This window comes from Amphiura filiformis, chromosome 20 (genome assembly GCF_039555335.1).
Source record: "Amphiura filiformis chromosome 20, Afil_fr2py, whole genome shotgun sequence".
Taxonomy (NCBI): Eukaryota; Metazoa; Echinodermata; class Ophiuroidea; order Amphilepidida; family Amphiuridae; genus Amphiura; species Amphiura filiformis.
This window is the reverse complement of record NC_092647.1, coordinates 8,294,268-8,310,614: the sequence shown is the minus strand read 5'-3', so window position 1 is coordinate 8,310,614 and position 16,347 is coordinate 8,294,268. Positions and strand designations below refer to the sequence as shown.

At 34.6% G+C, this 16,347-nt stretch overlaps 1 protein-coding gene and 2 non-coding genes across 4 annotated transcripts in view; all 3 read left to right on the top strand.

The window, feature by feature from the left end:
* Positions 1-16,347, top strand: part of LOC140141941 (uncharacterized) — a 144,479-nt gene that overhangs the window by 36,872 nt on the left and 91,260 nt on the right. The gene's annotated exons all lie outside the window — the stretch shown is intronic.
* On the top strand, positions 13,879-13,952 carry Trnat-cgu (transfer RNA threonine (anticodon CGU)). The gene has a single exon. It is a non-coding gene; the product is annotated as a tRNA-Thr (tRNA).
* Positions 14,188-14,261, top strand: Trnat-cgu (transfer RNA threonine (anticodon CGU)). The gene has a single exon. It is a non-coding gene; the product is annotated as a tRNA-Thr (tRNA).

Below are 16,347 nucleotides of genomic sequence, written 5' to 3'. Positions count from 1 at the left end.
TTATCCGAGCACAAACACACAGTATAGTGTCATGACAAATAGGTTGAAATCATGATGGTCAATGAAACATTGTAATTTAATTTGATTTAAAATTTTGGTAGGTTGTAAGGTGTAACACTCTAAAGTAATTTTAGGTCATTTTCTAGACTCACCGCAGTGTCAACTGGACATTTTGCTTCCGTAATCACAATATAATTTGATACAGTGTGATAAATTAATGGGCCTTTTTTTATAAACATTAATCAGTTAAGTGGAAATCTACCAATTATAGTCCATCTATATCACAGGAGTGGTATAATAGTTAACAAAAAAAGTAGCTAACCCCCTTTAAATAATGTCCATTATTCAAAAGCGGGCTATTGTATTACAAATCTGTAAAATGCGTTGGAAGCAGCATTTATTTCTGCGCATTTTGACACCTCATTTGATACGATAGCCAAGAAAACAATAAAACACTAATGTAGTGAGGTCCAGATTTGAAAGGTGCACTTACAGCAATACAAAAACACAGATTTCCTTCCATTTTACTGAATACATATTGTGAATGGTAGCGAGCTTTGGCAAAATTGCATTGATCATATCATAGCGAGTGTGTAGAAGAATTCAAATATCACACAGATATACTTTTTTAGGTCCCGTGGTTCTTGAGTTATGTTGTAAACAGGGCTGAAACAACAACACTTTTATAAAACGTACATAACTTATTAACAATAAGTATATGATTAAATGAACTTTTGCAAAACATCAAAGTGTTATTTTTCAATAATATATTGATTTAGATACTGAAGATAGATTTTTTGGCTGCTTCGAGCAACAATACCCAGTCTATCCTTAAATCAACGCCGAATTCAGTACCAATATCCACCTGATGACGTATGCATACATTTGACGTTAGTCTTTAGCATTACGCATCATCAAAGTATAAGTGTCAATTTAATACGGTGGTCATCATAATCCACTTGAGATACCCATCCTATAATGTTAGAATCCATACTAGAATTTAAAAATAATCGATATGGACGATATTAAAAGGAACTTACAACCTGGCTTAAGCCAATTTAACCCATTTAAGGTTAGTAACTATTTATAACTGTTGCGATTTGGCCATTCGTAGCATTCTATGAATGATAGTGAGCTTCAACAAAAATTGCATTGATCATTTCATAGCGAGCGTGTATACAAATATTGAATGTTTATGAGTACAATGGTAAGAATATTTTCATGACATGCATGAGGTGAAATATGGGCTGTTCCAACGAGGCTTTGCCGAGTTGAATGGAACAGTTCATATTTCACCGAATGGAAATACTCTTTCCATTGAACGAATAAAAACATTCAATATTTGTTTTATGTAACTCATATAAGATTCTTTATCTTCCACTTAATTTAATAAATCACCAAGAAAACAAAACAAATTACAAAAATATTACAAACTGTATTTATTTTTAGAAGCGACACCCACACCTATATTTGACGAGTCGAGCTGGAAGCGGACTGGCTCGTAAACTGACCCAGTAAAGGTGACCAACCCATATTTTACACCTACTCATGTGTAAAATCCAGCTTCCTTCCTTTCCGCCTATTTAATGCCCCCAAACCGCCCTGACCATGGACCTCACATTTCCGACTATGGCTCAAAACCATCACATTTGGTTAATTCGGTCACGCATGTCGACAATAAGTGTCACGTACCCACCGAATTCAATCTGTAGAGAAAAGCATATTATTACTGGATTGGTTATGTTGTAAAGAGGGCTGAAACCCTATCACATTTGTAAAACGTACATAATTACTCATTAACAACAATAAATCAAGCAAGTTTTTAAAGTAAACTCCTCAACAAAAGTTTGGACAGTTTTTTCAAGCATCTGTATCTCAAAGTATTTGTGACATATTCATATCGTGTTGCATATCGATGGATAGCTACAATACTCTGCTTTACAATGACACCCCATTTAAGGTTAAATACAATTGATTTTCAAGGCTTGATTCCAGAGGGGCGTAAGTTAATAATAGAAACAGCCATGCAGAAAATAATGAACTCACGCGTACAATAGTGTATCAATCTGAACCAGGACCACGGACAAACCGCGGCTCGTGAGTCAGACTCATCCTATGTGTTGCAGGGATAGGGAAGGGGCGACCATGATAGGATCATGGCTGTTGGGGGGTGGGGGTGATTGTGGGCAGCCGTTTTCGGCAATTTTCCTTTGGATTTTCTACATTTTCAATTTGTAAAATTATCCTGGATGATATCTGTCGTGAAATAAATCAATGCTTCTATAGGCTATAATATGCCTAGTATGCCTATTTATACCCGGATTATGCAATACATAGGCCTACAACAATAACTACAACAACAACAACAAAACCAACAACCAATATTTTGTTAATCTAATTTGTAAAAATATATTCATAGGCCGCGCCTATTAGACTAGTATAGCCTAAAAATTCCTGAATTATATAATGATCAATATATAATCAATCGCTGCAGTCAGAAAGAAAGAAACGAACAAGAAAAAAGAATCAAGTGAGAGAAAAATATAATAAAATAGATGGAATGGACCACATAGGGACTCGAACACGTACCAAAGTTTTCCAGCTCAAAACTATAGTATTATATAGTAGAACGTGAGTTTGGCGCGCTAACCGATTGAGCTATTGAGTGACCTGTGAAATCGATTGATCTCAAACTGACTATTATGGAATAGTGCATACCAGGCTCTTATAATAAATAATCTCATCACCGCTGTAAATGTCGGAGGTATCGATGGCGAAAAACCTCGATTTTTGCAAAAGTAGCTTAAATTTGGAGTGAAATTCAAATGGTAAAGGAATCGACATACTTTTGAGAAATAATGTAGGCAGTTAGAAATCAAAATTAACGTTCCACAATCCAGATATCGATAATGTAACATAACAGTGTTTTGTGGTACAAGATTCTCGAAAATTGTTCCCAAAAACGGGCTAATAAAATTTAATCGGTACTGTATTTGGTTCTTCCCCATGACAACATTATTTCTTTGGTCGATTTGTAGTACAATACAAAAAAGGAGAAAACAATCACTCGGCGTGGTTTTATACGGAGCAAATATTTGAAAAAAAAACTGCATGGAACGTGTTTTTGATCTTGTGAACATGGTGCGTAAAAATGATTTAAACGAAGGAATTTCAAACGGATTCTAAAAATTTGTATAAACACACAAAAATAATGTTAAGATACATCCATGCACCAACATTTGACTCACTGCGATATTTGATTGCTGAGAAAACGCGGTTTTAGAGAACAACTTTATACGTCTTTTATACGTTTTGTATACGTTTCTTCGTGTAACCTTAAAACAATTACATTTTTCACTATAATTGGCCATTATTCTGTGATCAAACAGCCCTAGCCATTAACCTCAATAGCTGGTGGAAAAACCACAGGCAGCCACAATAGTCAGGCACCTTCTCCTCGTGCTGCTCACCGACCTGGTTACACGTTACTGTGAGATGGCATTCCATTCTTAAACAAAGATTCGTCGCAGGTTATTCAATGTGGTTGCATATGGGCTTCTCTGGCACGCACAGCGCGATCAAGCAGGTCCCACAAGTGTTCAGACGGGTTGAGGTCTGGCCCCCGGGTCTGGCATGATGGCATGCCATTTTGGCTCTACTCCCATGTTCTCAAGGTAGTCGTTGACTACCGTGGCTCTGTGGGGCGAACGGTGCCATCTTGGAGGATTACATTAGGTCCCAGATTGTGAAGATATGGGATTGCAGCTTGCGACATAGAATAATGTTCAATTTGGCAAATTCTGTTTGAGACCCCACTACATTCACAAAGCGTGTACTCAGCCGTGAAAAATGTTATTGTTTCAAATGGGGGTGTCATTGTAAAGCGGAGTATTGTAGCTATCCATTGATATGCAACACGATATGAATATGTCACAAATAATTTGAGATACAGATGCTTGGAAAAACTTTCCAAACTTTTGTTGAGGAGTTTATATGATTTGTAGACTAAACTTCTGCAAAACATCAAGGTGTTATTTTTCAATAATATATTGATTTAGACAATGCAAATCGATCGTTTTAGCTGCCTCGACTAACATTACGTAGTCATCCCTTAAGAAGTTTTAAAGTTAGATGTGGTAGAAGACCACTTACAAAATCCATCATGTGGTCGACATCAAGTCATAAATTAACTGCTTATCGACTTGCCAAGTCATCAATTAACTGCTTATCGACTTTCCGTGTTGTATCAAAATAGTGGGACAATAAATGAGGGTTGTCTGCGTTTCCGTTTCCTAACCCATATTACCTCATCTATTCTTCTCGTTCGTTCGTTTTTGTGTTTTCTAGGGCTAACACAATCTTATACTGATTTTGAATTTGACATTTCCCGTCGGAAATTGAGATTTAAAGAAAATCGGGCAGTTTATTTGCCTGGTTATCAGGTTGATCTAATTCAAAAGGTATATATAATTTTACCTAAAAGGCACTCTTTATAACTTTAATGATCTTATAAAATTTCTAAGCTTTAGTAAATGCTGGTAGGCTAGTTTTAACTAGCCTACCAGCATTTACTAATGCTTAACTTTAAAAAAAAAGTTAAGCTGGTAATTGAATATAATATGAATACAAAACCCACCCAAGTCCATACTGTGGCTAAATTGAGTTAAGCATGGGAATTTGTTGCTCTGCATAGGCCTGTCATATGTATGAAAAACACAACTCAAATTCATCCACTGTGTCTATTAAGCGTGTGAAAAATAGCATTTATGAAAGAACAACCCAAGTCCATGATTTGAGTCTTGTAGCACATTGATTGCAATCCAGTATGTATAAAAGTCCGCTTGAAACACATTCATTGCTGGAGAGTGACTTTTGAAAAAAAAAACTGGGTTTAATAAAGAAAATTGTGTGGTTTATATTACATGGCAGAATGCTTACCAACATTATACATACATGTGTGCTTTATTTTGTATTATCTTACTAGTGGTAATCTCATTCAAACATTGTTGTCTTTATATATGATTCAAAAAACCACCCAAGTTCAAAATTTAAAATGAACCCCACGAAGTCCCTGAAATGCTAATCGTCATACTTAATACAGTTTAACCCACTCATTTGCACGTAAAACTTACCATATTGACCAGGTAAATATAACTGAAGGAATTAAAATGATACACAGGTTTTTCTCTCAAAATCTCTTCCCATGGACTTGGGTGGGTTTTGTATTCATGTATTCAATTGGTAAGAATAGAACGACACCACGCCCACATTTTCTCAAATGAATGAGCTGCTTTATAGTACTAAGAGACAAAACCACGATTTTATTTCTCAAGTGAATTAGCTGCTTATAATACCCAGGGAGTATCTAAGTAGAAACTTTTACACAATTTACGGTATAGTAACAAGCAATAACATTTCAAAGGGTACGTTTTCGGATCGAAAAAGATTTTCCAACTTCTCTCAAATGCGGTTCTGACCAATATCAGGACTGTAGTAGTAATATGTGATGCGATCAATCAAAATTAGTCGGAACTCGGAAATATTACATTTTCAGTTTCTTATCGGATAGTAACAAACATTTACAAAGCTGTATTTTGCAGAAGACCCCATTGAAATTGAACAACCAGTTCAAAAGATATGAGTTACTAAAGAGTTTAAAAAACAACACTAACAAAAGGAAATATTTCCTTTCCCTGGTTATATCTCAAAATCAATATTTCCGAGTTCCGACTGATGCTGCTTGATCGCATCACACTAGCTGTCAAGCACTATCGTCTTCTTTTTGGCTGGCAAGTATGTAAACGCTACCACTGAAACTATCTGACTAGCTGATTGACATTGGATGTATATAGATCGATGGCTTATTTGAGAGCCGCCAAAACGTCTTGGATGGTTGCCTGAACGTCGATGTTCAGAACCACTATAGAGAACGTTACACAAGCGACTGACATCCTTTCCGTACATTATGGTAGAGGATTCAATGTCTCTTATCTCCAAGGCTTCCCTGATTACATGATGCATCATTGCGAATCATCCGAAGAGGAACAAGACCTTCTTTGCATGTAAGCTCAGCCAAAGCATACCCTACTCTTTTACCTTAATAGCGGCCCTTGTATACTATGTTCTGATAGCAACTGTAATGCTCACGTAACCACGGCAATGTTGTGTTGAACTTACTATACATCTGTGTCCGGCTTTGTCAAATCGAAGTTAAAGTCGTCTTTGTCATTTTATATTTTTCATTTCTACATACTTCAACAATTGCTTTAATAAATGAATAAAGATTAGTTGTAAAATAATACTATGAAAGAACTGTAGGTCACAAATGAACAAGTTGAGTTTAGAATACAATTTCGTGATGAGACACCTATGCCGTGGTGTGGGAAACAGCTTCAACAATTATGTGCTTTCACTTGTAAAAGTTTGGATTTGGGAATTTGAACAAAAATTAAAGATTGCTTGAACTCTTCAATAGACATATAGGAATACATTAATAACACTTTCTAAACTTACCAGATTGAAATAAAATATGCGATCCTTTAATTGAGTGTATTTACAAATCTTAAACTTATAGAGAATAATAATGCTACTTATTTATTTATAGCGCGTGGGCACTGCAGAATTCAATTGATAAAACATCTTCGAATAAATCAAATATATTAAACGAGACATATGGTCAATAAGCGATTCACTCATAGTTGGAATTACAGTAGTTCAAATTGACGCTTGATAGATGCCAAGGATGTTTTAATATAATAGAGTTTACCAACTGTGACTCTTCAGCAACAGCCGAATGCGCAAAACTTTCATTGAACATTATTGCGTATTATGACAGTATGACGTCCACCTACCCAGTTTATCGTGCCTTTTCGCTCGCCTGTATTTTATTTCCACAAAATCGATTGGAATTCACTTAAATGTGAAGTTATCCGCCTTGGAGTGAAATGAAACCCGTCAAAGCATTTATCATCGTAAGCTTCAATTTGACACAACGTGAAGATAAATGACGAATGAGCATATTGAAGTTATTTGAAATAGAAATAGAAAATTGGGCCCTTCATGATTTTATTAGGTCCTTAAAATCTTCAAGAATATATCTTTGCTTTAAGTGAATTGTGTTTGCTTAAATAATAGTAAACTCGAGACTGGGATAGATCATCTTTTAGAACTATTTTAGTTATAAGGTTGGCGTTTTATTGCATTCTACTGTTTCATTTCTATCCAATGTGCGTTTTATCTACCTTTCTGTTTGTCTGTTTGTCTGTCTCTGAACGCCTCTTTCCCACTCTATTCTCTTTCTGTGCCATAATATTTAAATTGAATTAGCACAAAATATCTATTTCAAGCGGTATTACATGAAATCGAATACTGTTCCCTACAAATCTTTGCTTATTTTCTTGTGATCATCTTAGCATTAATTTTTGAGTTATAATAACTCAACTGCTAAATTGTTGGTCCAAAGTATATAAAGATATACATATTTAGAATGGCTAAGACTTGACAGATTCATCTGTGAGGTCAAATTTTGGCAAAATGCTCAGTTTTGGAGAATATCCTAAAATATTTTTTTATTAATTTTAAAAACTAGATATAAATATGTACGATCGGTTTAAAATTGTTTTGAATTTGATAATCTTCACCAAAATAGTTGAAATTTGGGTAAAATCAAGCAAAATGGGTTTTTTCAACTATTTCTGGTGACAATTTCTTAAAATTGGTCAATATTTATATTAAAAAAAACACCAAAAAACAAAAAAAAAAACAATGTTATTGTTACGTTGGGTCAAAAAAAAATTGGGGTCAAAAATGACGATTTTTTTGTGTGACTTTCTTCAAAACTGGGCCTTACTTTGCCAAAAAAATGACCTCAAAGTAGATTCGTCAAGTCTTTGCCATTCTAAATAATGTATACTTTTATATACTTTATGCCATAATTCCAGGGTTAAGACCAACCTTAATGAACTCACAAAAAGCGAACAATGTAGCGTAATGTTTCCCACATAACAGTGCAAATTGCATTTGATTTGGTTCCGTGGTTACAAAGAAATTGATGATTATGAAAAGCATGCCAAAATGTAGTACATTCCGAGTTTTACCATGTGCACATTCATACGAGCTTATTCTGATCAGATTTGCTTCATTTCGAATATTGTTCCCATTAGGAAACGAATTTGGAGAAAACCTCCTGTTAATAAAATACTATGCTGAGCCACCAGCCTGGGTGACTCACGCTCCAGTAATTTCAGATGATTGAGCTCAGTAATACATCAAAGAATGTCTTCCAGTTCATGAAAACAAATAGATAATCAGCTTATCGGATTAAAAGCTTAGAGGGAAGGTCTTGCTGCTCAGCGAGTGTTTGTAATTATCGGGAGGTTTTCTCCAAATCCGTTCTCTAATGCTTACAAGTCTTTCTTCATTTCTTGAGATCATCTCAGTTCTGAGGTATATCAACTGACTTATGTTGTGGTAATGACGTATCCTCGAAGCTATAATATTTATGTTGGTAAGTATCTTCAAAGAACTTCCGCTTGGAAAAAAGCTTTAAAATGTATAAAAAGTGCTTCGTAGCAGTTAATTCATCGAACTTATTTATCCTATTGCCAAGCATTTTATCAGTGTACAGCCTTCCAACCCTCCCCATAAAATATGACGATAATTATTTAAAAAAATGCAAATGGTACGATGTAATATCTAAAGGTCTTTCAAAGAAACAAACTGTCAATTATTCCACATGTTTTCCCATTTCTTTATTTGGGATGAGTAAACGTATTTGCGCCACCGAAATAATTTAGGTACATTTTAATGTATATTCATGAGAAAAGAATAGTGACATCAAGCAGCTCAATTCATTAAGAATGAGCGCATATAAAATCACTTACATGCTTTATATAATTATCCGTTTCTTTGTAACAACCGAACCAAATCAAATGCAATACAGGAAACATATTGTGCTAGGGGATTCTGTGTTTAAATGTAGTGATTCCTGTATGTCATTTTGGTTTTATGACAAAAAACATCGGAAGATAATTCTTAGTGTTCGTAATTTACAATCGTTTGAAAACGCTGCATTGCAACTTATCGTATACCCTTTTGGCGAAATTGTAAGTATTCAGCTCAGTGACATCAATTCATAGTATGAGAATAATATTATATTACGTATATTGTTAAGAATGAATGTTTGATATGGCGTATTCATTTTACAGAGTTTTAATATTACTCTGATTCACACGATATGAATAATATCGAAGCAGTTTGTCTCAAGGCATTTAATTTAGATCAGATGTTTGTTTGAAATTCATCAGAAGTGTATTTGAGAAAAATACAAGATGCACTTGAACCTTATAGTATGAACAGACCAAAGCAGTGTAAGAATATCCCAAGAACGACCGTAAACTCTCTACACTCAGAAGTTGTTTGAACTGTTGCTATTCCCCAAGCTAAATATCCCAGGCAATAGCACAAATGCTTCAACGTTATCTATACCTATAGATGATACTCTCGACTGCTTTATTTTACAATCACTATTATAAAAATTTGCTTCTTGGAGATAATGTGAATTTGATATAAACTTTAAATATTAAGAGCAATTAACCTATTCTTCAGCTTGTGGTTTTCGAAATATGTACAAATTGAATAGGTAACAGGCAAATTTACCTATTTTAAAACCTATATTTACTCACTAGAAAGTTCTCAGAATTAAGAAGGTACCAAACACAATATTATTACACGTTCATTTCAAAATTATAATGTTTGTAACGCGGATTAGCATTGTTTGCACAAATTAATTTGGGAGATTTTTGAAGTGTCTGAAAGTATATCGGTAAAAGACATCAAGTATTATGATCCTTTTGTAGACAATATTTCCGTGTGGATCGAATAGTAATGATTGGAATACTTGCACTCTTTATTTCCAATAATGTCTTATCTGCTACATGGATTTGTCAGTTAATTTGCAAACCGCAGTTTGTAGCATTTTTGATAGACTGACAGAATCATTTGACTGTGGAGCAGGCTACTACACAGTTTCTCTAAGCACCACGCCACGATCCCTAGCAAGTGAGGCAATAGCATCTACTATCCCCTAACATATTCTCTGTTATAAAGATAGCCCTTTGTCACCCTGGTCTCGTTTTGATTTTGCTATATGATGGACCACAAAGAGCATAAACTGTTTGGATAACAGCGGATGTAATTAGCAAGGAAAAATTTAATACTTATCCGGTAAGCATTTTATAAATGCCAAATGCCGCTTTCAAAGTGGCCTTATATTGGATACCATTATTTGTTACATTTGCAACAATAAGTGATGTCAGCATGTGCCATGCAATAGCAGTTAATTCATGAGAAGCTTTAGCATGTTTAGTGAGCAAAAAGGTAGTAAGAATGGGAGTTACAGGAAAAAACTTGTGGGCCTGAATTTAGGTTATACGCAAGTGCAAAAAATAAGTTATACTTATTGTGAGATATCTCAGCCCCTTATGGCTGACACAGGGGCTCTAGTCATTATTTGCGGGGCCATTAAAAATGTTATTAAAGATTAGTGGCAAGGCAAAATAAGGACGTAAGCATCGACGAAATAATGAAAGCAGTATATGTACATTAATGAAAATAATGAAGTTAGGAACTATGGTGGATATTTTAGAACACAGGAGGGGTGTGGATCCACCATCTGCATATGCCTCCACCCCTGGTTTCGTGCTTGTTTGCTTTTTGAAAGGTACCATGCAACTGCCGCGCCGTTCACCTGTTCTTTTAACTTCAGGTGGTACGTACTACACCCCCTGATAAATTCTGTGACTGGATTCCTTGACCCTATAATATACATAACTTTTGTAAACAGTATTTTATTATTTTTTGAGAACAATGCAAACATAGTCACAAATGTATGAAGGGTGTAGTACCACCTTTAAAGCTTTTTAAAGGTCTGTGTTTCGTCATCGATGTTGGAGTCTTTGTTTCATTAATAGGATGCTTGACTACAGCCCTAGATAAATCACAAAAGCGGTTTATTTTGTTTAGGGTCCATTTATTTATTTATTTATTTATTTATTCATTCGTTATTTATTCCGGAAAATTCCATCAATACAAAAGTACTGGTCTTCCTGGAAGCCCAGATAACATACATTATAACATCCATACAAATAACATTATAAGAATATGAATAATTAAATACATGTCATGTATATAACCATGGAAATATAGAACAAATTCAAATTAACAAATTAATGAGGAGGGCTATAATAAGTTCCTTATTAATATTAAACTCATTTAAGCTTAGTGAATCAAAATTGGCACAGAGAAGTCTATTCCAAGAAGTGACAGCTCTATAAGGAAATGTTCTCTGCCCAGAAGATATTTTCCACCTTGGAACAACCAATTTGTTATGAGATTGACTTCGAGTGCTCTTAGAATTAGTAGAGGATATGAAAGTAAATTGAGATGAGAAATAATGTGGAGACATTTAAAAACTAAAATAAGTAACTGATTCTCCCACCTACAATCAAGTTTAACCCAGTCCAGGTCTTTCATCATTTTGTCCATAGTGTTCTTATGTCTGCAGAAAGTAAAATACGGGCAAATCTATTCTGCATGACAAACATGAGATAGTCATGGGTCTTTTCAAAACTGACTGCGAGATGTAGGTATAAACAAACAAAAAATAAAGTACATTCCAAATTCAACAACATTTGTGTAAGAATCTTTGGAAGATTTTAATGCAAAACCTGTTAATTATAGCAGAAATTCATAATTCACAACAAATCTGCTCGTGTTTGTATTGACTCTGTATGAAGCGGGAAAAACATCGCTTTATATTAACCAATTCTGCGCGGGAGAACGTTTGCAGACGATCAGCAAGCCAAATATGCTATGTATATTATGTTCATGATACCAGTAATAGTTACCTATTTGCAATATCTTGCAAATACAAATTGTTGGCAGACTGTCAAAAGTCACTTTCGACGAACAAGTGATTTCAACGAAGTATACACAAAAATATTAACGATTGTCTCCTGCGACTACGATATTTCGTAGCTTGTCGTAAACTAGAATCTACTTTCAGGATGTATCAACTTCTTTATTACTCCCATTTTGACTAACTTACTGCTCCGTTGAATCTATGTCATTTATCAAGACAATGTTTGTCAATACAGATTATTTTAGCCTAATACTGACCTAGTATTGTAAGCAAATAAATAATTATTTTGTCTAGATACAGCATTTGGAAATACAGGTGCTTAAAAATAAGAGATCTTATATGAAACACAATGATTAATCAATTAAATTAATGCTAGAGGAAGTTGCTATAAAAATATATTGTCCACTTAGATCTAAGGTCAGATCAGATCTTATATGGTGATCAAAACTGTCGTGAAATAATCACACTTTTGAAATTTACTGTGTAATATAGAAACCTATACTTATATATATTTTTAACTTTCTTTTAAATAAATTTATATCATTGCTGTCATATATTTATACTATGCTAGGTTTTTATATCACAACCCAAGATAATTATTGGTGTTTGTAATTTCAATAGTGTGACAAAAGTTGCGTTTATGTAAGTTTTCGTAAGTACTGATATAGTGTTTACCTCAATGACATCATTTCATAGTGAACATAATTATTAATATTATATTTATACGCATATTGTTAAGAATGAATATTTGATATGGCGTATTCATTTTAATATTACTCTGATTCACACGATATGAATAATATCGAATCATCTTATCTCAAGACATTTCAATTAGATCAGATGTTTGTTTGAAATTCATCAGAAGTGTATTTGAGAAAAACATAGGACACACATTTGGTAAACTAGAACCTACTTTCAGGATTTATCAGGATCTTTATTGCTCCCACTTTGCCTCAACGTACTGCTCCGTTGAATCTAAGTCATTTATCAAGATAAATGTGTGACAATTATAATGATTATTTTTAGCCTTATATTGACCTAGCATTGTAAGCAAATAAATAATGGACAGCATTCTGACACACAGGTGCTTAAAAATAATCAATAAAACTAGTGATGGGAATTGATATATAAAATATATTGTACCCTAAGATCTGAAACAAAAATAGGGCCAATATAGGAAAAGTAACAAGTAACAAAGTGTCATCGTTTTAAACAGTTTAGCTCATACGGCATATATCAGGGACAGGTATTAATCTCAGATTCATGTTGATGAATTGTAGTTAATGCTGCCAAATGTGCAAAGCACAGCCCAACATGCATGAGATCCAGTGGGTCACTTAAGGGCCCCTGGTGGAGGTCCAGGGAAAGCCCTCGGAATCTTTGTAAAGTTTTTAAAATTTCAGGGGTAAAAATAGCGTCAAAATCTGACTTGAACTGTGACATTAATGTAATCATGGTAATAGAATGTACAATAAACAGGCCTAGTGTGGGCATCAGGACTAATGTGATTTTAGATGCAAAAAATCAGTAAGAATAAAAAGGTCTAGTGTTGATTCATGGCAACGCCCTAAGAAGTACAGGGATTTCAATGAAATCGGGGGCTAAAAATGCAACATGAAATCGTAGTATGTATTTGAATTGCAAAATGATGCTAAAACGACATTCAACAAAATTATCTTTTAAATCTGGGTAGAAATATATAGGGAAGTCTTTAAAATATAGGAAATATATAGGGCCGCTTGAAGCCTTGAAGTAATCATAATTTTGAAAATATATTAAAATGAAACCTACTTATTTATTTTTCAGATGTTCTGTTAAATATATCATTTGCAGATTTAATTACTTTCATATGTTTATACTATAGGCTTTTATGTCACATCGCAATATAATTCTTGCGGGGAGGAGATAAGTTTAAGTGACCGCTTATGGGTTCGAATTTCAACCAGCCTAATCATGAAGCTCCCGTGGCCAAGTGGTTAAGGCATAGGTCTCGTAAACCTGAGGTCCTGGGTTCGATTCCCAGGCGGGATCACTTTTTCTCCTTGTCTCCTATATTATTTGCGACGGCGAACCTGGTGAAAATTAATGTTTATTTTATATAATTCCCGTCGATCATGCCACTGTTTTTCCGTGTTATATTTCCTCACATGGAGGATGGCAATTTATTTCTCGCATTTACGGCTCTAGCTACTATGGGCTATTTGCGGGGAGGAGATAAGTTTAAGTGACCGCTTATGGGTTCGAATTTCAACCAGCCTAATCATGAAGCTCCCGTGGCCAAGTGGTTAAGGCATAGGTCTCGTAAACCTGAGGTCCTGGGTTCGATTCCCAGGCGGGATCACTTTTTCTCCTTGTCTCCTTTATTATTTGCGACGGCGAACCTGGTGAAAATTAATGTTTATTTTATATAATTCCCGTCGATCATGCCACTGCTTTTCCGTGTTATAATTCTTGGTGTTTGTTTCAATCGTTTATACCTATAAGTGTTTAGCTCAGTGACATCAATTCATATTGAGCATATAAATATTATATTACGTACATTGCTAAGAATAAATGTTTGATGGTTTATTTATTTTACAGAGTTTTAAACAGTTTGTCTCAAGGCATTTCATTTAGATCAGATGTTTATTTATAATGCATCAGACGTGTATTTGAGAAAAATACAAGATGCACTTGAACCTTATAGTATGAACAGACCAATACAGTGTAAGAATATCCCAAGAACGACCGTAAACTCTCTACACTCAGAAGTTGTTTGAACTGTTGCTATTCCCCAAGCTAAATATCCCACAAATATCCCACTAATAGCACAAATGCTTCAACGTTATCTATACCTATAATAGATGATACTCTCGCGGGTACTCTCGAATGCTTTATTTCACAAAGGAATTTGATATAAACCTTAAACTATAACCTGTTATTCACGTATCTACAGCTTGTGGTTTTCGAAATATGTACAATTTGAAGAGGTAATATACAATTTTATCCGTCTTAAAACCTACATTTGCTCACTAGAAAGTTTGCAGAATCAAGTACGTTATAGCAACAAGAAGCATGCAGACGGGGGAGAGGGGGAAAGTTTACTCTGGCTAGAAATACCGGGACTAAATTGACTAAATATGTAATGTGTATTTTCCTTTTGTCCGGTTTTAGGCTACAATTATCGTCCTAATTTTGACCCATTCTCATGTGAAGGTCAATTTAGTAGCGGATCAGCGGGACGATTATACATTTTTCCCCTTGGCTCGGTGGCCACAGTACGCCCCTGGATACAATACACAGTATTACTACACGTTTATCATTAGAAAATGATAATGTTTGTGACGTGGATTAGCATTGTTTGTACGATCTGATTTTGAAGATTTCTGGAGTGTGACAAGTATATCAGTAAATGACAGCAAGTATTTGATATGTCAATATTTCCTTGTGAATCGAATGGTAATGACTGGATTCTTTCTTCTTGCTTCCCACGTATGTGTCTTATAATCTTATACATGAATATGTCAATAATTTGCAAACCTCAATTTGTCTAGCATTTTGGATCCAGTGACAGAAGAAAACGTATTTGAATTTGCGATTAAAATCTATTAGTTAGATTCAGTTAACAGCTTTTAAAAACGCATATCATCTTTGCACTGTCACAATGAGCAAACCTTCCAGCAACAAAGATAAACGCGAGGATCGTGTAGCTTCCTTAAAGAACTCACCATTAAATGTTGACACAAAAATCGGGGGCATAACCTTTTGATATTGCCATTTTGGCTCCTGTTAAAACTTATACCTGGGACACAAAGCTGATACATTGCATGGACCTATATACTATTAGTTATTTGGCGACGTTGGCTGAGATATGGACCTATCATATGCCATCAAAACACTAGTAACTTAAGGTGGTAACTACCACCCATAGTGGGTAGGAGAACATGAAAACTAATATGAGATACTGTATTAGGATCACATATTAAGTATCATGTGAGAGTATACTCTTGTACTCCAGAAGACAGGATCACATATTAAATATTTGACACCATAGAATATAAAAACTAGTAATTTGATAAGTTAAAATAAGATTTTTAACGGAATAAATCTAAATAATATGATTATGCAGTTTATTCCGTTAAATATTTACCCCATAATTTCCTCATTCTTCAGGCCCTGCCCTCTATCGGGTGCTAATTTAAAGTTTAAGCTTGATTGCTATTGTTTCTTTGTAAGCCTGCGGCGCAACCTTGAACAATATTGTCTCTTTGTAAGCCTGCGGCGCAACCTTGAACAATATTGTCCTTGAGATAACGCGGTACGAAAAGAGGTACCGCTAGAATGTACCTCATTTCTTAACATATATAATGAACCACTTGTCTTGAATCACTGAAATTTCAGTGAAGTAATTGGATTACGTGCCCGTAAAATATACATAACTTTTGTGA